The 23,916-nt window shown below is 41.3% G+C and overlaps 1 protein-coding gene across 3 annotated transcripts in view; it reads left to right on the top strand.

Annotated features, from left to right (window-relative positions):
* The window catches only part of ARHGEF28 (Rho guanine nucleotide exchange factor 28), a 168,178-nt gene that overhangs the window by 73,855 nt on the left and 70,407 nt on the right, over nt 1-23,916 (top strand). The gene's annotated exons all lie outside the window — the stretch shown is intronic.

Raw genomic sequence — 23,916 nt, 5'->3', positions numbered from 1 at the left:
TGTACTAGGAACAATGACTGGGTTCAATATAATAATCCATTCTCAGGAGTGCAAGTTGTTGCTGAACCATGAGTTACCTTCCTGACTAAACCCAGCTGAGATAACAAATCCTGATGAACAACCCAACCACAAAAAATGAGTTCACTGTATTACAATGTTGCTCTAATTCTGAATCAGGTATTCAGACAATATGATAACTGACAGTTCACCAACAACCCACAGTTCAATAACAACTCACACACAATTTATGCTTAACTTTTGAAGTATGGGTTACTGTACCAGTCTGTAACTGGCCAACATTAGAACATAATGGAGCACAGGCTTCTGCTATAAAAGTGCCCATATCTGTGTTTATTTTAATAAGTTGTTGTCAACCATTCAATTGTGTGGCCACTCTATGGATCATTGCTCTGCATGTCTCTCTGTTTTGCACTGCTTCCTTCAAGACAACCATGTCCATCTCAGTGTCTTTCTTTATGGTGTCCAGCCAATGGGTGCTGTCAATCAACGGGTGCTGTCAAGGGCAGCCCCTTCTCCTTTTTCCACTGACCATTCCCAGCATGATTGACAGTTAGCTCTCATGTACTAATGCCTAAATTGACAAATGCATTGATGCATGGTGCTATTTAGATTTCATATTCTATCTTTTTAAATCAAGTATGGTAATTAACCTGAGGTCCAGGAATAAGAATGTCTGTGATGTAGATGTTCTCTGAATTTTAACATGCTCCAGAAAAAATGGGTCAGTTCAAATCATCCTCCAAACAATGAAACAAAGCTTTCTTCTGTGTATGCATTAGTGTACTTCACTTTTTATTTTAGTAAGAACCACAAATTGCTGAAATGTGTGCATTACCAACTGTGATTATGGCATGTATTTGATCCAGTTGAAAAATATAGGATATATCCAGGTTTACTGTTCTGCCAATGAAATAGCTATCACTGATGCAATGGGACTTTCTCTATACTTTCCATCCCCCTACCTCTGTTGCATCCTCCAAATCTGCTCCAGGGCAAATTTGGAGAGCATTCAGGGAGGAAGAGAGGATGGGGAAGCTCCATTCCACCAGTAATATCCATTCCATTGCTGGAATTATGCAGTTGGATCCTACCTACTTTGAAGTGAGCTTCAGTTTCCAGTTTGGAGCACAAATGCTATCCATAGTTGGCTAACCCAAATATCACATCAAACTCTGGTTAGCAGTACCTGAAATTGAGGCCATTTTGCAGGAGTGGAGTGGTGAGCTGTTGTGACTTATCTCAAAACTATGGGTTGGAGGACACCTTCATTAAGCTAATATTGTTAGTGTTTGTTGGCAGGATCCTGATCTATGCACATTTTTTGTTCATAATGGCCTTTGATTCTGACTTAATGACTCCTACCAAATATGATTTTCTCAGTTTATTAAAAAATACAAGTACACTTGATCATAGCACTTTGATTTGGTAGTGGAGAGGGTTTGCACTCATGAACTGTGTTTTCCTCCTGAGTAAACAGACTTATCCAAAGCTTCTTTTCCAAAAGTCTTCACTGTTCCGTGCCTCTGAGCATACACAGAGTGAAATGCTAAGCCCTCTGTATTATTCCTCATTCCCAACCTTCCTTTATAGCCCTTTCAGCGTTTGGCTTGTGCAGGCAGAGCACTGTGGAATCATGTCCACCTTTGCTCTTCCCATCTCTCACCCAGTTGAACCTGGTGCTGTCACCTGGCAACCAGCAGCATCTCTTGAGGAGGAGGGATTTCAGTGACAGACAGACTGCTGAGTCCTTGTCCCCACTTTCCTGCTGCAGGTCAGGCTCTATCTCCAGGTCATGCATGGTCTTTCCTCTGCAAGAATCTCACCATTCATTCCTTATCTCATTCATACTGGCTAGCCCAGGTCATTCGATTACTCCTCCAGCACTCCAGGCTTGGCCAATGCTCTCTATGGCCTGTGAGCTCGTTCTTATGATACTTGGCATACAACCAGTAGTGGTATTAATTATATATACATGTTACACTAATGACTTAACTAAATCAAAAAGAAAAGGAAGTCTAGTGAATGATATGCACAGACACAAAAGTAAAATCTGATGCTGCGCAACACATACCGTTAGAATGGGAACGTGAGAAGAATGAATCAAGGTAAACTGGAATCCATGAAGCAAAAAACTGAATGTTTAAGCATCGCAATGCTTGCTGTGAGTGAACTGAAGTAGACTGAAATGGGGCATTCTCAGTCGGACAAACAAAGTGTTTTACTGTGGAAATGACCAACTCAGAAGAAATGGAGTGACTCTAATACTGAGGCATGATGTAGCGCAGTCAATAAGGGGTATGATGGAAAAGCCAACCAGATAGTATCAATCAGAGTTCCTGGAAAGCCTATCAACATAATCTTAATTCAAGTCTTCTTTTCAAGAAGAAAAAAAGTGAAAACTTTTACACAAGTGTCTAAGGTGAAATTGATAACGCATCAAAACAAGACATGCTGATACTCATAGGTGACTGGATGCAGATGTAGGAAGCAAAGCAAAATCCAATTGTAGATGAATTTGGCCTGTGGGTCAGAAATGAAGCTGGAGAATGACTCAGGGAATTCTGTGACGCCAACTGTGTCTTCATTGCAGACACAAACTTCAAGCAACCAAACAGATGACTGTACACATGGATATCACCAGATGACTGAAGCAGAACTTAAATAGACTATGTAACTGGAAAGGAGACATGGAGAAGCTGTATCCTCATTGTCAAAACAAGACCAGGAGCTGATTGTGGTAGTGAACATGAACTATTACTATAAAAAATAGAGTAAAGCTGAAAAAAGTTCACTAACAGAAAAATAGTGCCAAAATGCACTAAATAGTATTCCTGATAAGGTTGACATAAATAATAGATTTGCATTATTGGGGTCAATTGACCATGAGCCAGAAGAACTCGGTAGACTGAAACCAGATACATTATTAGGGAAGGATACCAAAATACAACTTCTGTAGCGAAAAGAAAAAGCCTAGGCAGATGACAAAAGAAACACAGTTGCCAAGAATCAGAACAAAAGGTGACAGTAATAGGGTCAGAATCCTGAATGCACCTTTTCAGTAACTATGATGTAGTGGCAAAAATAGCTGTTACAGTGGCTAGTACCGCCCACCTCCCACCCCCAAAAAATCAAAACAGGGAAAACGAGATCTCTTCCAAAAGAGCCAACAAATCAAGGGGAAATTCAACCCTACATTGATGTTCAGCATTTGTGAACAGAGGACTTGCAGCATTTGGGACCAGGAGAAAGAGAAAGTGGAAAACATATACAGAAGAAATAAATACATTAAAGGTTCCTTCAAAGAAGAATCTGATAAGGAAGAGCCTGCAATAGTAGAAGGCAAAGTGAAAGGTGCTCTGAAAGCACGTGGAAGGAATAAAGCACCTGGAGTAGATAGGATGCCCATAGAACTTCTCCAAGCTCTATCCAGAATCACTCCAAATCCTGACAAGATATGCCAGCATATATGGAAGACAAAACAAGACTGCAAACATTCAATATACAGACTGGAAATGTTCAATATACATTAAAATCCCTCAAAAAGGAGATGCAAAGGAATGGAGCAACTATAGGACCATTGCACAATTTCATCATACATGAAAAGTGAAGCTCAAGTTGTTGCAAGAAATAATTTTATCCCATATGACACAAGAAATGACTGATATTCAAGATGAATTCCAAAAAGGAAGATGCAATTGATAACATATGTCAAATATATATTGGCTATTGGAGTTCATCAAAGAATTTCACAAGATCAGTCTATGCTTTAGAGATTACAGCAAAGCCTTTGACTGGGTGGATCATGAGAAACTATGGATGGTTCTGAAAGAAATGGATCTGCCTCTGCTCTTGATTTTACTGATGCGGAACAAGTATCATGGACAAGAAGCTGCAGTTAAGACAGAATATGGAAAAACAGAATGGTTTCCCCTAGGCAGTGGTGCCAGATGAAGGGTGCATTTTATCACCCTCTTTGTTCAGTCTGTGTGCAGAACATGTCATAAGGAAACTGGATTAGGATCAGAGGAAGTAGGAGTGAAAATTGGTGAAAGATATATCAAATATTAATGGAAAATACATGAATACATCGGTAATGTAAGATATGATGGTGATAATGCAGATTAATGGCAGAAGGCAGCAATGAATTGAAGCAGCTCCTGATGTAAGGTAAAGAAGAAAATGCAAAAGCAGTACTGTAGCTGACAATCAAGAAAGTGATCAGTCAAGAAAATGAAATTGTGAAAGCTTTGATCAGTCATCAAGTCAAAGCAAGATAGCAGCCAAAAAGTTTGAACAAGACTGACACTTGGAAGGGCAGCAATGAAAGGATTAGAAAAAGATCAAGAATTAGAAAAAGGTGTAAGGATATTTCACTGGAGACCAAGGCCAAAATCATCCACACTATTGTATGGTGAAAGCTGGTTAGTAAAGAAAGCTGACAGGAAGAAAATTGATGTATTTGAAGCAGTACTTTCCTTTGAAACGAAAATGGTGAAACTGAAACTGTTATGAGAGGGTTTGATTCTGTAAATTCAACCTTGAATTTACACAAGCTGAGCAGGGCCATTGTGGAGAAGACACTCTGGGGGGCATTCCTATGGTTGTCTTCAAAGATCATACTTAACAACAACAAATTGGGGAGGGGAGGGGTATAGCAGAGATCATGTTTGACACTTGCCAGAGATGTGGCTGTGTCAGTTTGTGGCAGCTTGGTAAAGACTTTTGCACATACTGTGGCATGAGCCTTTAGATGCAACAAATGTTATTCAAGAACTGATGTGCATCCTTCATGCTGTGGGAAGAAAGTACCTTGGAAATGCCTAGGTTAGTATCCAGCTGTGCTTATGATGCCGAATTAGTGTGAACAAAGTAGTTGTGCAGTGTAACTAGCACTTGTTAGGACAATTGAGACAAGCAGGGACTTGCTGCTGAGTTTGCTAGTGAATGGCCCCTTTTCCCATTGATCCAGAAAGTGCTAGTTGCATTGAACAAGAGCTGGCTTATATTTTGTACCATGTTATTTAACAATAGTACTGGGGCATAGTCAGATACTACCCTTAAACAATCCTCTCTTCCTTCATAACTTTGTAGATTGTTGTACAGCACAGGAAGGGAAGGAAGAATGGCCACCAAAGAAGATGGCTTGGTTGCCCGCCACTTGGACAACTCCTCTTGTCAGTCTTCTGTGGCAGCACAGATTGTGATTGCTCACTGAACTGAGAAGGGATAATAATTTGCCTGACAAGTCACACCACCACCACTACTTTCACTCCAAAGCATCAGCTTGGGGAGTCTTTGATTCAGCACTATTGCACATGGTTACAGAGGAGAAAGTATGTAAACATCAGGGCCCAACAGGCATAAAACCTGCTATGTATGTGACGTTTCTATACACAGCCTAAATGTACACAAAATGAGAATAGAATGATGAATTCTTAACAATATCTTGCAAGTTCTGGAAATGCTGAGCTAAATTTTTAAGTGGTGTGAGGATCAGGCCCAAGTTCTGTTATGTCCATGCATAACAGAATCATTTTTTTCTTGAGTGTGGCAATGTTGAGCTCAGTAGCAGAGTTTCATTCCCCAATCCTGCCATCAGGATATGCAGTGACTGGTGAGTGCATTGTGTCTGCCCAACATGGTAACCAAGCAGAGAGATGTACAGAGGAACAGTCAAAATGGTAAAGTCTGCTGCTTCTGGAGCTGAAAACAGCTACTGGTGTGTTAATTCTGAGGGAAAATGTTTCCCCGGTGCCGGGCAAAGAGATTCTAGACAAATCATGAGCTACTGCATTGGTCTTAATGTTGTTTGCAGATAGCTTGTCTCTCTTGACTTCCGTTTCTCCTGCCCTGTCCAGCAAAAAGGGAGGGTGGCTCCCAGTCTTATCCATTTGTCTGCATGCTTGTCTTCTCCTCTAGTGTCCTTCTGAGTTGTCTTGCCTGCAGTTGTTTTGTTATTCTAACTCACCACCACCACTATAAGAACTCTTACTGGAAACTTCCCAACTAGTTAATAAAATTCACTTGAATCATATACCTGTTTGTTGTATTCAAAATTCATTTGAATCATATACATATACATTTTGTCTAATAAGTTGCTGGAAGAGTATGTTGGATTGAAGCCTTAATCATTTGCAAGTACTAATTAGCAGCATTATCAACCTGGCAGCATCCAGAGTTAAGAGTAGAAGGTAGGTATGAGGAGTAAATGTACTTTCCCTTTGACAAGAAAAGCTAAGTGTTCATTTTGAAAATGTAGTGGTACTGCATGGTTTGCATTGGAGAGGTATAAGTTTATACCTTTGACTTTCTTGGCCTGCTTGGTTGGAAAAATTCAGTTGACCTTGGATGTTATACAAAGCTTTTTGTAGCAATTTCAACATTTTGAAGAGAAAGAATAGCAAAGCTACTTGTATAGCGAATTTCCCCCCTATATAGTATATAATATCTGCTTTCTGTATTCAGATTTCTGCTTATGTATTTGGTATGTATTTGTCTGGCCCATTCCTTCCTGGTAGTCTTTGTAGATCCTAGAAATATGGCTATTGCCTCTCCTTGGGATTTGGCTGTGGGGCTTGTCAGAATGAGTACTTGCACTTTAATAAATTCTGCTACCCTATTGGTTTACCAGCATCCAGCTTCTTACTACATCCAGACAACTGTTGTACCCACTGGGAGTGGATGAACTGTGGGTAGCTGTTTTCCTGTGGGAAATCGGAAAAAATTAACAAGGCAGAATGAGATCTGGAACTACAGGGGACTGCTCTGAACTTGAGACTGCATCCTTACACAACTGTGGCTTTAAATCATGCTGAGAATATTGCATAACTCTAGAAGAATATGCCAAAACTTGTTTACATCTAGATAGTTAAATTTTGGGTTGTTACTCTTGAATTTGTTGCATAGAAGCAGAGATGGTCAGTTACTGATGCAGACCTGAAAAGCATCTGAGGTGAGCTTCTGCCCCAAGGTATGAGCTTCCTGTCTTCCATAACTATGGCGCCATGCACCTAATTCCGCAGATTGCTGTATTGTTTACTACCTATATTTTATTACCCATGTTCCCACCCCATCCAAGATATCAGGGTGTTGTACAATACTATAACCACCTAAGTATTCTATCCTAATTATATTGTGCAATAACCAAGAGATCAAAGAAGCACTTTGTACCTGCCCCAAAGAGCTAGTTGCTCTTTGGGTCCCTGCTGGGACAATTGTAGGCTTGGTCTAGCTACACAGATAATAATTCTTATAGAGACATGTGCTTGGGAATTTTGGGAATGTTGAAACAGACAAAATGCTAATACTCAACTGAGCCACATTTTGTGAATGCCTTCTGCAAAGCCAAACCGCTTTTTCCTAGTGAGTGGGCTAGAGAAGGCCAGAACTTGTGCATATATACCCAAAGGGCAGACATGCTCCCTGTAACAAGTGTAACTCACGGTGATCTGTTTTCGCCAGCAAGAAAAACGGGCTCCCCAGTACAGTGGTACCTCGGCTCACGAATGCCTCAATTCACGACCAAATTGGGTCATGAACAGAAATTTTGGAAAAATTTTGCTTCAGGTCGTGAACTCCACATCAGGTGATGATCGCGATTGCGGCCATCTTCCCTGCACGAACACTCCAAACAATAACCTTCTCCCCACCCACCACAAGGGGGAGCCATGAGGGCGCACTCACCTTGGTCCCCTCCTCTGGCTCACCATGCTTCCAAGCCAGAGGAAGGTCCCTTCACAGGTGCTTGCCTGGCTCCCGGAGGGGGAGCAGGAGCAAGAGGCGGGTGTGGGATGGCTCCCCCGGCCAGGAGAGGGATGTAAGGGCTGCTTGCCATGGGCTGAGGTGAGGGGAGGGGAGGGATGAGGCTGCAGCCAGCCGAGCAGGGCGCCTCCCGCTTTGCCCTGCTGCATCCGCCCCCTGGCTCGGCAAGGCAGCCGCAGCTTGGCCTGCAGCCCGGGGATGTGGCTCATACTGTATTTGTGTGTGTGTGTGTGTGTGTGTGTGTGTGTGTGTGTGTGTTTTAATTAAAAAAGAAAGGATTAACCTTATTTACATTGAACCTTATGGGGAAATTTGACTTGGCTCATGACCAATTCGGGTCGTGACCAGAATCGTGTAACGGATTAAGTTCGTGAGCCGAGGTACCACTGTATTATGTAAAGAGCATATGTGACATCTATCCTTCCTTTCAGGCTATAGCACTGCTAGGACATGGTCTCTTCATAGTCCCAAACGATGCAGTTGAACCTCCTCGAACCATTCTTTTCTTCCTAGAAACAGTGAAACAATCACATAGCTACAGTGATGATGTTAGGTGGGTGATGAACACAGAACCGAGATGATGTTACTGAGGCCACACAGATTCAGAACGGGAGCAGTTCCATCTCTCAGCATTTAACCTCATCTCCTTTCATGTCATACACACATTGCCAAGTCTTATTGGCTACACTACAATGGTACAGTTTTCCAGGACCAAAATATATATATATTTTTTCCTTTTTAATGGTGGCAATAGGCCTGCCAACTGGGACTACAAACCCAGTGAATCCATTGTAAAGGAGAGGTTTGGGAAAGTTTGAGGGAGATATTTTCCCATCTCCCAGCCAAAGCTGCCCATCACGCAGAAATGTTTGGAATCAAAATACTTAACCAGTCCTAGAGAAATGTAAAACAGCTTGATGACATTTTTAGATCAGGACCTTGATGACATCGCTCCGTTAGCCACTTCCTTTTCCTCTCTGCTGATACCTGAGCTGCAACATTGGAGAGGCAACTCTTGCAGGAGGGGAATTCCAAAGTTGAATTTCCTCCTACAAACGTCAATATCTCTCTGCCCTCGCATGAGGAAAGACAGAGGATCCCCTTGCCCTCGGGGCCTTCTTGAAGAAACCATTCCCGATATAACTTACTATGGTAGATGCTGTGTGGCAATGAATGTGGTCTTGTGTGGGGATTTGGAATAAAGTGGCAAGTAGACCACTAGCAGTATGAGTTGGGTTGAGAAAACCAGACTCATTTTGACCTCAAAGATACAAAATTTGGACTACTGGGATAAATATGTGGACCAGTAAGCTCTCCCTGTATTGCTGTTAGCTTTATATTGAAATGATGAAGTAATTGCGATATTTGGGGGCCATACAACCCAGGTTTATGGATTTATTTATAGATAGGGCAGATTTACTATATGCATCCATATAAAAATCATAGTGATACTAGCAATAACAATAATGCAGAATTGCTTCCGTCCATTCTTTCATTATTAACCCATTGAAAAGCAAATTCAGGAAATAAAAAGAAATAATGGCCTGGCAAGAATATCTGGGCAACTTCTCTTAATTCTCTTTAATTGCAAAGAGCCGCTGGGGACAGAACCAAGCCAATGTGTGCTATAAACATATATGATGGACTTGTGACAAAGTTGAGCATTGTTGGAAAGATCAAAGACGCATTAGAGCACAATGTACAATGAAGTGCTTTGAGTAATTCTCCTCATTTACTTGCAACCTTATGCTTTGCAAATGCATAAAACTCTTGTGGGCAACTTGGTGATAGCAGCATGTATTTGTTTAGTGATGTATTGGAAAGAAGAACGTTCTACCTACAATGGAATACCTACATAACAGTTTGGCAAACAATGTTAATGAATAAGCTGACCTTTCAACAAGCATCTGTGAGAAGGATCAAATCAGACTAAATATTGGTTTCTTGATCAGTGGAGTCCATTTGCTGTTTTGTACTGGAGCTACCACAGACCTAAAGAAAATGTTGGAGAAATATTGCCACTAGGGTATTGTAATTGATAACAAGGTTTGGTCTGGATAGTTGATGTGCATTTCATAATATTTTAAATAAATGATTCGACTTAACATTTCTTCATAAAAAGAAGTTCCATGCACTGTACTTTCTTGTATTAATAGCACATTTTAGTGGGGAGGCCTTTCATGGTAGGTGAACAACTTGCAGTCCTTCAGAAAATTCAGCCAGCATTGACTCTGTCTGATGGCAGTGATGGGCAGGGGGTGAGACAAACTGCCTGTCCCTGTTTTGCAGGGCCAGGTCATTTGCGAGGAAAGAGGGCTGGGCCTCCCTGTGTGCTTGCAGTCTCTGCTTGCTTACAGATATACAAGGTGAGCAGAGAGTAACAGGCTGCTAATACTGAGGCAGCATCAGCGCCCTGGACACCCACATTCCCCAAACAGGAGTGCAGTTCGATAATTTTATATCTTGGACTTAATGGTCTTAGTTTGAGATGGAGATGCCTGTTACTTCACTAAGTTCAAAATGTAGTGAGCCAGTCCTGTCGCTTTTGGAGGACCTCCTGCTGATTCTGCCGAATAAGATGCTGGATGACTGCCTGCCTGCCAATCCTCCTTGGCATCTCCGCTGCCCCCAGTGCAACTATACTTTTCTGATTCTTTGAGGCTGCTGCTGCGCTTGCCTGCCAGCTTCTGAATTCTGCTATTTTACATTGTCAAATCCAATCCCAAGAGCACAGTTCTTTTCTTCAGCCCCCTCTTGCTGCCTTCAACACCAGCTGTCAAAAAGCAAACATCAGAAGCTTTTTTGTACCACCAAGTACTTTGGCAATACAAAAATGGAGAGAGTTATGCAATTTGCATAGCTAAAGCTTATGCTTGCAATAGCAGTTTGAAGTATTGTTGGTGCTCTGTATAAGAGGCATTACATAAAATAAAGAGATCCCACACCTTGACAGTGGATGTCAGTGGGACCCAGCAAAGGACAGTGCATGGTGTTCTTTCCAGATTGTAATCATGCATGCACCTGTGTTGGCAGAGCACTAGCACTTTTGGGAGCTCCCTACCTGTGACACTAAATGCTTCATTTCAAGTTCCATTCTTTTTTCAGCAGTAAGTATGGTGGGGGGTGCAATCAGGGATGTGACTGTGACATGTGGGGAAGATGAGTTAACTGTTCCTCCCCGCTGTGGTCCCAGTGACTCCCCCTCCCAAAGCTGCTATTAGTCGAAACTAATTAATGTGAACACTCTTGTGAATAGAGTGTATGTGCACATCTGAAATTGGGAAAGCAGAGAAACAACAACAGACCTCCTTTTATGGACTTGCAAAGATTCTGCAAACTGGGGTTTTTTATTATTTATTTATTTTATGAAACCATATGCATATGTCGTGGTACAAATATTTGAACATCCTTCCCTCCCAACCTCCCCATTGAAAATGGCATCCCCCCCCCATAGGCTAAGCATGAAAATGCAGATGGATTTGTAGAAGTGTGTTCCAGAAGTGTATATTTGATGACGTGTGCACTCTCCAGTGCAAATGCAAGTTTGAGAAATTTAGGAAAATCTGATTCCAACAATGGAATGAAAGTCACCTAACAAACAATCCATGAAATTGCAAGCTGAATAGCTTGAACAAAATCTAGTCTTAACACAAACACCTGCTTCTTCCAATACAATGCTGTGATTGTACATTTAATAGACTGATGTGGGTAGCTTAAAAAACAGCTCTTTGTATGTAATCTCCCTCCACCCCCACAATTGACAGAAACAAAATAAAATTAAAAACATCATCCTTGCATAAATTTATCAGTTTTTAAAGCTTGTGAATCATGAATTTCAACTATTGGTGCAAATTTCCCCAGTGTTTCCAGAATTCTGTCACTGAAGCTGGATCTGATTTTGTGCAGCAAGTGTATCATTGATTGGTTACAAAGTATGCTTAGCTGGGGAATCATTTTGCCTCAACATGCACAACTGACTCTGTATCTCAGTGGTTGAAAAAAATAATTGATGTGGAGTAGAGGAATGTTAACAAGCTCAGATGTCATTTTGGAAGAAAATGACATTTAGGTTGGTCCACATATGCACGCTTCCTTTGTGGAGCACAAAAATAACACAATGTAGAGTGACTTTCATTGGTTTTTAGTCAAACAGAAACAAAAACAAAACTAGCAAACATGTTAGTTGTGTGCCTGCTTTTGAGTAGCCACATTTGAGCCTTTAAAAATCAAACAAAGCCTGTAGTTTGTGTATTGTAATGATGGGGGAGGAATAATGAGTTTCTGCCGAATGCTAATTGCCAATGAGTTGTTCAGGGAGATTGTGTAAGAATGGGACATTTGTTGTAAATTAGTCACTAGCTCTTTTGTACATTGCCAAAAGAGCAGGCCAGTTCTGTCAAATTGCCAATCTTACACAGGCAGAAGAACCCACAAAAAACCAAAATCTTGTGGTTCACTGTCAATCTTCGTGTCACTATGAATGAAAAACAGTTGTTTTCAAGGAAAATGTTATTACAAGGAGAATGTCTGAAGGGCTGATTCGTCCTAATAATAATGAGAAATGTGCACTCCTGCTTTAAATTTAGGAAAAATATGAGTTTGCTCATTGAGCTGTTGTTGCCTCATCTGCCAATATGCTGAAACTTCTGAGGGGAAACCGGGGGCAACAGGACACGGAGAGAGTCATTCAGTGCCACAGAATGATTGTTTGCAGATTGTTCCTTTGCAGTTCCTTGATCCTTTATTAAGCTCAAGCCTTATAATAATTTTACATACTGTACAGCAAATGGAGATTAACCTTTGTTTTGGATCGAGAAAAACATTGCCTCAGATTCCTCTATCTCTTTGAGTCGCACATGCAAAGTGCTGTCGTTCTTGAACAACTTAGATCATTCTTCATTTGCATTTGGGAAATGAAAAGGTGAGTTAATGATTCATTGGTGCATAGTGACCTTTCCAATAACTGCAGAGCGGGAGGCAGCAGCTCCATGCCTGGGTGTACATCATACTTTAACTCGGTTCTGTCTGCCTGATATTTGCCCACATGCCTTGGCGCATGCAGAGGACAGACTTGTGCTACCTCTTTCTCTCTCCCTGGTTTAGTGAGCGGTTTGATCCTACCTACTGCAGCCTTTTGTTTTCTATCATTGGCCTTGCTGCTCCACAAAACAATAGCTCGGCTTTAAAGAGGTGTTTGTTTAACAAAAGAAAGAATGGACTCGGATTCTGATGCACCTTTTAATTACTCCTGGCCTTCCTTGCCTAAAATGAGGATTCGGAAAAGGACATCCAAACTGAAAGGTAGAGAAAACATTCTTCTTTCTTCTGCTGGCTCAGTCTTCTTTTAGTCACGCACAGGTGGATGTAAACAATCTTTTTTTTTTCTTTTCAGAACTATCTAGGTATTTTCTGGGTCACAGATGCAGAACTCATTTTAAAAATATATTCATCCTAAGAATATCCCTCAATTCTTTAACCTTAGCTCTTGATGTTAACATGTATTCTAGTTCTAAACAAATTTATGTGTAAGAAACTTGATTTTAGTAGAACTTGCGTTAAACTAAGCAGTTTGGCAGTGAGGGAAATTATTATTAAATAATAATACTTACTATTTTAGATCCTGCGCAGTTATTGTCCTCTGCCATTGTGTTTACCTTCATTTTATTTTGGGGCTGTTTTATGTGGGTTTAGATTTTACACTGTATCACATTTGTGTATTTTATGATTGTAATCTCTGTTTTGCAAACTGCCCAGTACAAATATGCTAATAAATACATAATTGATGTCTGCTATTATAAAATGAGGATATAGAACTGATGCTATTATAAAATGAGGATATAGAACTGAAGAGTTCAAACTTTGTATGCTTTCAGGAAAAAGAAGAAAAATTAACAAGAAAGCCAGTGCGGGCACCCTCTATCTATATTTACAGTACGCACTAAACTTCACATGTGAATGTTGACATAGATTGAAAAATCTTTGACAACTCTGAGAGTGCTTCAAGATAAAGCACCTCTAGTGCTAGCAGAAGTCATTGTGCGGCTGCTCTGCCTTTTTCTCCTTAAATGATTTTCTGTGTTAAGCAAAAAGTTGAGGAATAAGAAAGCTCAGGAGGATCATAAATAGAAGACTGGCATTTCAGCTCCCTGTAAACTTCAGTGAGTGAGGCAAGGGCAGTGGGGCTGTAAAAACCTCGTCTGGAAACACCCTTTGCTCTGGCTTCTGGCTTCATCAGTAGTACAATAGTCTGTCTCTCTCTCTCTCTCTCTCTCTCTCTCTCTCTCTCTCTCTCTCTCTCTCTCTCAATATGTGAACCTGGGGACATTCCATGAAGTTGGATGGCAGGAGATGCAGATCAGAGGAAGGAGGAGGGAGGGTGGGTTGCAAGTTTGCATCTGCATGGGAAGGGCCTCACAGGGCCTCTCGCAAGGACATGAGAAGAGCCCTTGGATCTGGCCACAGGCCAGCATAGTCCAGCAGGGAGGCTAAGCGGATGCTGTGGGACATGAGTGCAACAGCACTTTCTTGTTTGTGTTCACAGCAACTGGTTACAGAGACAACCTGTCTCTGCCGTATGTAGCTGCCTGATAGCCTTGCCTGCCTTGCATTTGCTTGCAGTGACAAAATCTGTGGTTTCACTATGGAAAAGGAAGAAATGTTTCCTTTATCTCTCCTGAATCTCCCACCAGTGACCTTCACTGTGACTCCCGGTTCTAGTATTATGAGATATAGGCATGCTAATTTTTTATATGTGTTTACAAAGACTCAACATGTCAAAGACTCAGCTATTAAAATGCCCCTCTGAATAAGATAGTCTTAAGAACTAGTTCAGGTAGAGGCAAGGGAACTAATCTCTCTCGAGGAATTATTCCATAGGTGCCAGGACTGAAAAGGCCCTTGTCTGCAGCAGCCATTCTTTCCATCCATTAGTGAAGGAACAGTGAAGATGGCCGCAGAGGTCAAGTACTAATGTTAAACAGGTTCATATGGGAGGAGGTGACTCTTGAGATAGTCTGGTCTCAGGGTGTTTTGAGCTTTTAAGGCCAAGGCCAACACTTTGGATTAAGTGCAGAAATGAATACATAGCCATTGAATCTGGCATAAAGTTAGCTGATACGGACACAAATCTGGCTTCTGCAACTTTGAACCACTTTAAGCTTCTGGGCTATATTCCAGGGCACGAAGGGTGACTTAAAATAATCTGACCTGAAAATGACTAAAGTGTGAATGAACAGGCCTGGTCTAATTTCTCCAGGGAAGAGTAAATGTACCACTTGTAGTGCTGCCAATTTAAAAAAAATGTTTGGCGGTGGGAGTCACTGCATTTTGATTTTTCTAATTGGGGTAAGGTGGGTTTAACTGTCTACATAACTTCTTTTGCTTGTCCTTTGTTGCATTCTGGTAGATGCAGAACACATTGTGCCTCTACCAGAAGTTACACATGTCTATATATCTCACTGCCATAATGCACATTTCTGAAGTTTATCTGACAGTGGGGCTGAAGGGTAAAACAGAACCTCATATAATCTCCTGGACACAGTGTAAAAAATACAGGTCTGAACTGAAAAGGGGATGAGGGAGCATTTCACCCTGACTTAACTGCGTTTGTGTACCACCTTTTTGTCCTTGTCACTTCACCTTGATATTAGATTGCAACTCCCCCACTCATTTTTAGAATATTCAGTAAAAGACTGGAAATATTCATCCTATGACCCAAAGAGTTCTGTGTAAGAGCAGAAAACACTTGGAGAAGGAGTTGCTGATTTCCCTTTTCAACTTGAGCGCTGCATATTGCAAGGTGCCCTTCGCTGCAGAATGCCTGTGTACACCAGTTGCTGGGGAACCTGAGTAGGAGGGTGCTGTTGTACCCACACCCTGGAGGCTGGTTCTTAGGGGCAGCTGGTTGGTCATTACATGGACAAAATGCTGGGCTAGCTGGACCTTGGTCTGGTCTGGCATGGCTCTTACATTCTTAAGTGCTTCTGGTTGGGAAAAGCACATGCTAAGCAGCTTAAACTTGAACACATCTGTTTTCTCTGAAACAAATGTAAGCTCTCACTCTAGTAGTGTTTTATAGACTCCTGAAGGTGTTTGTTTTGTTGCTTTTATATCAATAAATGGAGGTTATTACACAATTTTATGTATATAAGAGCAGTACTTAGATTTATATCCTGCTTTTTTCTTATGAATGCAAAACGGCTTACATGATTCTCTTCTTCCTGCTCTCAATCTTATCCCCATCACAACAACCCTGTGAGGTAGGTTGGGCTGAGAGTCTGTGACTGGCCCAAAGTCGCACACTTGGGTCCATGGCCAAGCAGGGACTAGAACCCAGGTCGCCTGAGTCCCTGTCCCATGCTTTAACCACTGCAACACACTGGCTTTCTAATACTTCACAATCATGCAGTGCTTGAAAATGGTCAGAGCAACATATCAGTAATATCTGATGCAGCAACCCTTAGAAAGAAGGAAGGTGAACATTAGAACATTAAAAACAGTGGTTAAATTTATGGCAGACCCACACAATAACTGTATGACCGTGGTAGCAGAAATGCAAGTAGACTTTCTGAAATATATCATGTATAAATGAGTCCATCCATTTTATCCAGGATGATTAATATTGTGGGTTTCATAGTTATAATTCTTCAAGTTATGCATTAACCCATGTTCAGATTGCTGGAAAAACATCTGGAAAACTATTTGATACTGTGTGCTATTTTCTCAAGCTGAGAGTTACTTATTGTCCTCCCTGGCTTCTAATTTGCCCATATTTGTGTTTATTATGGAATTGTTAGTAGGCACGGCATTTTAAAACTTTTCTTTGTCTCTAAAGAGAAAATAGTTTGTGTGTTCATAGTGGTGTTGCTTTCTACACACAGTGAATTGTTTTAGAGTGACAGGTCTGTGTGAGTCAATACCATCATCACAGTAGTATCATATTTACAGTTTAGTGCAATGACTTGCATTCAAAAGGCTGAGAAGCAATATTTGATTTATCGCTTTAAACGTTTGCTTCCTTGGTGTTCATCTAGGCATCCTGTTTCTGGGATGGCCACATATCCTACTTAGAGAGGATGTTCCTCTGTCTGACGACATCTGCTATGTGAAGCTGTCCAACCCAACTCAAGTCAGGTTTAAAGACAGAGAAGGGAGAGCAGTAGGGGTCTTGGCGCTGCCTGTCAACATCAGCTGAGCAGGCCCTCAAGTCACCCTGTGGCAGTCTCCTCGCCAGGTTTGCATGAACTGTATGAACTACAGAAATCATTTCTAAGCTAAACCTCTGCATACAAGTTAGAACATACACATTTAATGCGCAGTCATCATTTATCCATTTCTGGTGTGATGTATGATCCTGTTTTAGTGATGCACAAGTGACCAAGCTGCCTGTTTCCAACCAATGTATAACACTCAGTGTGCTCATATCAGCATAACATCGTAGTCAGTATGCAGTCTCTATTTAGGAAAATACTGGCAAGTTACTGTGGTGCTTTTATCCTGTTGCCATAGTGCAGTAATGGTAGTGCATTTCATGTATTTATGAAAATATTTATATCCTGTCTTTCAGCCCCTTGCACTGCTCTGTAAGGCAGCTTATGAGATCAATTAACACAGAAGCCAGATATTAAAATCACAGAGGAAGGGGATGAACTAAATTAACAAAAGATGCAATAAAACAAAAAGGTTGTGACAATATGAGGAAGCTCAGCAGGAAGGGACCAGTCAAGGCAGGGTTCTTCAGAGTCTGGATACCATTATTGTAAAGGCTTGTCCTGCACCCTCTGATAGTAATAGGATGTGAAACGGGGTTCTTGAAATGGGTGGATGGACTTTTGCAGAAGAAGACAGTAATTTGAACATCCTGCTGCCAAACCATTTAAAGTTAATCTTCAGCACATATTTTCTGAGAACGCTATTCTGCATTAACAGCACATGGAGAGCAGTGATGGGCAGAAAGTACATCCCCAGATGCTTTGCTCCAGTTTCCAGTATATGCAGCCCTTAGGCCATACTGGCAGGGGCTTCAAGAAGTCCAAAACATTTGGAGTTCTCCCTTCTGCCTACTCATGTAGTAAACAAACAAAAGTTCAGTGGCTGATCTTGCCTTCCTCACACAGAGTCTCTGAGGGTATATGTACAGAGGGTGGAGCCAAGTATAGCCCTTCCTGCTATTGCATTGGTAGATTTCTGACAGTGGACCAGAACTATATCTGTAGTGGGACACTGATCATTCCTCTCAATAGCCTCTGAAGACCGTAAGAGCTGGTTTTCTAGATAAGGCAAATGTCCAGCACTCCAAAGCAAGCAACCACATGCTCTGAGAAGCAGCCTATGTGCTAAAAGTCCTTTAAGAATTAAATCTAAAGTGCCTTTTGTTTTCTGCTTTTCTGATGTGTGTGTATGTGCATGTAAGAACTGTGGTCATTGCTATTGATTTCACTGGAATCCAGATAAGATAGAGTCTGTGAGATATGACTTTGTCAGTGTTATGCTTAAAAGAATTTGTGGAACTATTGGAATGTGATTTATAACCTGTATGTTAGATGTTGCTTTGTCATTAAAAAAACCGCATTGTGTTTTCCAGTAAAAATAAATAATTGATGGAGTCAGTGTGTAATTAATTGTGCTGCTATGTGAACTTGATGAAGTCTTGAAATACTTTTCCTATTACAAGATTAGTCTTAGTTATTTATGGACAGAAGAAGCTTGTAAAGGAACCGCTGGCCTATTAGAAAGTCTAAGAAACCTGTTTTGATAATGTAGCTACCAAAATTCACTGGAATTTTGTTAGTGGTTTCAAACAGCAAACAGTGTAGGTTTCTTGTGGTACTGCAAGTTTCTGTTATCAGAGATTACTTTTTTTATTAAAGGATACTTGCAGCTCAGTTCCCAAAGAGATAATTCTTCAATTTCTAGGCTGTTTCTAAAGATTTAGCTAGTGATCAAGTACTTACTTATATAGGGAGAACTGTCTACTCAGAACTGAAGGCAAGAGATGAAGTGATCCCGCCCCCCCCCCTCCGCCCATCAGATCAGGGTGGGGGAAAGATTTGAGAGATCAAACAGTCCCAAAGGAGGGTCTAACAGTTTAGGGGGTCTTCTTTCTTTTAGTTTCGCTCCTGCTGTGACTGCTGAAGGCAGTGTGAGAACTTCCCTTACTAGCAGCATCATGATTACTTCCATACTGTCCGCCACAAATGCCCTGGAATGACACTACATCATTTCAAACAGTAAATGCACACACAAAGTAAAAGGGGAAAAGCAGTTTAAAAAGTCACAAAGAAATGCTAAGTTCAGTGTTTGCATCCGTGCCCCCAGATCATTCAAGTGTGCCTCCCCATTTGCTGCCTGTGAGCAAGAGTGGGTGTTTTTATGCAGCTGTAGTTCAGCAGCTTTGAGGACTGGTGTTTGAGTGGCCTTGGGGTTCCATGTCGGTCACTGGGCCTTAAAAGCACATGTAACGTTTAGATTCTTTCTATTGTTGGGGTTTTGTGGTAAATAATTCTTTCTGGTTCACTAAGTATTTACTTGTGAATGGAATAGTAATGCATTGGCAGTAGTTTGGCATGTGTCATCGGTAAAAAGAATGCAATATTTTTTAAGTAAATCATTTCAGGAACACACAGTTTTGCAAAGCCTTGCAAAAAAGGCTTCAAAGGGTGCCAAGCACTCTTGGGTTAAAGAAGCATCAGAGCTGCTCTCCATTTGAAAACAGGAATTCTGGCTGTTATATGGATGCTAAATGGAACACTCTGTGGTGTTCTTTTTAATGTGGAGATCAGTCCTTATATGAGCCAAGGTAGAGCTTATGTTCAAGTAATGTAGTTAATAGATAATGAGTGAACATATGTAGAAAGAATAGCATTACCTTGTTGAAGGGTGTGTAAAGTACAGAAACCCAAGCACCACCTTTAGATTGGAGAAGAGCATTTTCCTTCAGATCCATTCCTCTGCATCCAAGGTGGGAAACCTTTTCAGCCCAAGGGCCAGATGCCCAACAGAAAAATGCTCCTGGAAACTACATGCCGGCAGTGGGTACGGCCAGAACCCAAAGTGGATGGCATAGCTCATTCACGCAGACATGTACAAACCATTGCACACACACGCTCACATGCACACTGGCCATTCATTCTTCCCTTCTTGCATGCATGCATACATACGTTTGTACACAAATGCATGCACACCTTTCCTGTTCCCATTCCCAAGCCAACATCTGCCCAGACCTCAGAAAAGGGGGCTCTCTTGGCTCTGTGCTGGGAGGAGGGCTTATCAGCAGAAACTTTCCTTCTGAAAATGTTTACCAAGGGAGTAGGGGCGGGGCTTGAAGAAGGGGCAAGGACTGGGGAGCAAGCTAGGCGGCTCTACTCTGGGATGGTAGGAGTCTCACTATGCTTGCTCTGCATGTCGGCTAAATGTATTATTCCTCAGAACATACAGATGTTCTGTAGCCTGTAGCTCTGTTGATCCAGTGGGGGAAATCCAACAGATAATGATAGTAGTATAATACCTTTGGCAGGAGTGGGTTTTTTTTTTTTTTTTTGGTAAGTTTTACCTAAGAATAGCACTTCCTGTATTCTATCTTAAGGCTGTTACAGGTAGACAAACTTTCCAAGATGTCCAACCTTTCCTCTTTCCTGCCTGCCTCAGCTCTTTGTTTTGCTTAACAACTAGCTTGGAAGAAAAGATTTTGGGGAAATCAAAAATTTGCTCAATTTGTGAATTTTTAATTGGATCTAATGAAGGTGTCTGTCCACTGATACTCTTGAAATTTGTTTCACTGTTCATACCAATTTTAATTTAAAAACATATATGTTATGTAAGAACTAACTTAAGAGGAGTGTGTGATAGCATATGACACGCAAGATTTCTGTTTGGGATCAGCCCTGTAAGTTAACTGGCTTTCCAAACTTTTCTAGATAGTCAGTAGTAGTCTCCCATTCTCTGGTCAAGAACAGAATGGACAACAGGCGATTATTAAATACCAAATGATAACGGACTATAATAAGCATTCTATCTTGTTCATGCACTGTTGTGGCACAAACTCCAGGGATACAAGCATTAGCAAGAGGTTTCACTTTTCTTTGAATGAGGTTCCTACAGGGTTTTGCATTTTCTGATTTATATAGTTTCTGATATACAGTTAGTTTACAAACACAATCAGGATAAGCATGTATGTAGATTCATAGTATCAGCACCCAACAAAGCCAGCCCAGATATTTTGCTATCTGATGTAAAAACAAGGTAGCACCTTCCCATTCCAATCACAAGAGCTAAGTGGACTGCAGTTGAATCTTTTTTTAACACTGGCAGTGGTATAACCTCCAAGTCAGGAGGTTAACTTAGAGCACACGGAAGGGTGCACGGCACTCAGCCTTTTTCTCCAACACTTGCTGTTATGTCCCAGCATCAACTGCCCGCAGAACCTACCTTATTATGCCTCATGATAGGGCCAGCCTTGCCAAAAAAACGTCCTGCAAAAATTGTCTTGAGATGTATTTTATAGCAAAAACCCCTACTTGAGTACTTGCCAGATTCATCAAGATACTCTCCAGCAATCCTGCTGATTCTGCAACGTACTGCCAACAAAACCCTAACCTTCCATTCCACAATTGCAGGGCTGTAAGTGATCCACTAGAGGACAGCCAGACTATTCCTCTGCCCAAACATGTGCTAATACAGAAAGACAGTGGCCTGTATTACTCTCTTATGTGGCAAGGATAATTTTACCATACTAAAGGATTTGACCTGAAATCCAGGGAAGTAGAAGAGTAGGGATTTTGAGGGGTTCAAAAGAGATCTCTTCAAGCTGGGACAATGGGCATCAAAATGGCAAATATAGTTCCATATAAAGTGCAAAGTAATGCATGTTGGGGCAAAAACAACCCCAATTTCAGATATACAAGTGATGGTATCTGAACTAGCAGTGACTGAGCAAGGAAGGGATCTTGGGGCGGTAGTGGACAACTCGATGAAATTGTTGGCCCAGTTGCCTTGAAAAATGAAATTATTGAGTTGGAAAAAGTACAGAGAAGGGCAATAAGAAAGATCGGGGGGCTGGAGCAATTCCCCTACAAGGAGCCGCTAGAGCAACTGGGACTGTTCAGCTTAGAAAAAGGGCAAGTAAGCAGAGACAGATGTTTCAAATAATGCATGGAATAGAGGGGAAACATGTTTCTCCCTTTCCCATAGCACTGAAACCTGGGATCATCCCATGAAGCTGATTGGTGGGAGGTGTAGGACAGAGAAGGAGAACTAACTGCCTCAGACAACGTATAGCTGAACTATGGAATTTGCTGCCATGGGAAGGGCTGATGGTTGCCAATCTGGTAGCTTTAAAGGGGGATTGGACAGGTTCATGAGGGAGGAGGCTACCAGTGGCTACCAGCCTTGTTGGCTATGGGCTTACCTCCTTTACCAGAGGTGCCATGCCTGCATGCAGCAGTTGCTGAGGAGCTTGGGCAGGCAGAGGTCTTGCACCCATCCTGCTTGAGTGATCCTGTGAGCAATGCCCACATGAAACACAGCCTGTGGACTTGCTTATGATGTCATTATCTGGCATGAAGTGCCAGACATAGACAAGCCGCCTGTGTTGACACCATTTGAATTTATTTTCCAGCCTATTCAAATGTGTATGTGGCAACTACAGTTTTGGTCTGTGGCTCTGGCATTTTAATAGTTTTTTTGAATTAATAATTACACATGAACTTAGTTCCAGAAGGGAAACTATGCACAGCCTTTATTCCCAGCACCTCACTGTTAGCTGAAATCTTAATTTATTACAATACCTAGTACATGATCACTTATTAACCACATTATGGTTACTCAGAAAGAAAGGTTGATGTTGTTGCCTCTGTCTTCTGGGTAGTTCTTTGCAGGGGGGATTTAATCCATTTTAAAAGACTAACAAGTTAATATTTTTAAAATAACAGTTCTTGTGGTTCTTGTGATATTATTTTTAATGTTAATGTATCAGTTTGTATTTTTGTTTAAAGCACTTAGATGGCCCATAAAAAAATCAAAGGAGATTTCCCCCCCTTGCTTTTAAAATGTTTTGCATAGAAAAAAAATAAGGGAGGATTGAAATACTCATGATCTGACTCTTGGAATTTAGATGGACTCTTCCTTAAAGTTTCCCAATGCAAGCTCTACAGATATTAGCTGTAGTGTCAGGTTGAATCCAGTGTTGTACAAATGGGTTTCTGCTTATTTTCTTGCCCACTGTAGTCCAATCTTTTGAATCTGCTCTGGAAGGTTGGCCAGCCTGCAGCATTTCCTCCCTAGTTTTGCATTTCCTTTTAATCTTATGATTCTATGGACCAGTTGGTAAAGATGTACATTTCTACTCTGAGGGGAAAAAACTTGCTTTGGTTACTGAACCAAATTAAGGCTGCTCACTCCTTGTTTGAGTACACTAAGTTAGGAGTGAATGAACCATGAGATAATGTGTCTGGTAGTCTGCGGAGAACAAACAGGAGTACCAGTACTGGCTGCTACACATTTTGCTTCTTTTTATAATCTTTAAAATGATTTGAATCCCATTTACCTCAAACTCTATCAGTAAGTATCTTTCAGCCAAAATGAGCTGCTAAGACAGTGGCTGCATGATCAGATCCTTTTGTCATCACATCACTGTGAATACAAAAATCCCTGGAACAACCAAGATCAATGAATCACAAAACTTTAGCCAAATGTCAAAGCAGAAGCAATCTTACTCCAACTTGTCTCTTGCATGGATGAAGAAGAGCAGGAAGCCAGAAATCTATGCTAGACCTGGCCAATCCCAATTTGGACCTGTGTCTTTCCTGGAAGATACTTTGTTTGGAAGAAACTCTTGGAAAAATTACTCAGACCTCTCTGTTTTTGATCTCATCCAATTGAATGCCATGGCTAGACCAGGTCCACTTATAAGGAGTGTGTAACTCCCTTGTTAGAACAGTTTCCCTTCTGTTTCTGGTCTCAATTTGAAGAGCTGCTTGTGGCTAGAAAGCCCCCCCATGAGTTGAGACCATGCTGCCTGAAAGTGGTCCTCCTCCCATAAGAGCCTGGCAAGGGTTTAAGATCATTGGAGGAGGCCCTTTTCAGTGCCGACACCATCGGAGATAAGTTTAGTGGGGATGAGAGAAAGCACTTTCTGGA

The sequence above is a fragment of the Varanus komodoensis genome, unplaced genomic scaffold (genome assembly GCF_004798865.1).
Source record: "Varanus komodoensis strain SLA01 unplaced genomic scaffold, ASM479886v1 scaffold5, whole genome shotgun sequence".
Taxonomy (NCBI): Eukaryota; Metazoa; Chordata; class Lepidosauria; order Squamata; family Varanidae; genus Varanus; species Varanus komodoensis.
The sequence above is the reverse complement of the archived record's forward strand: the minus strand, read 5'-3'. Positions and strand labels throughout refer to the sequence as shown.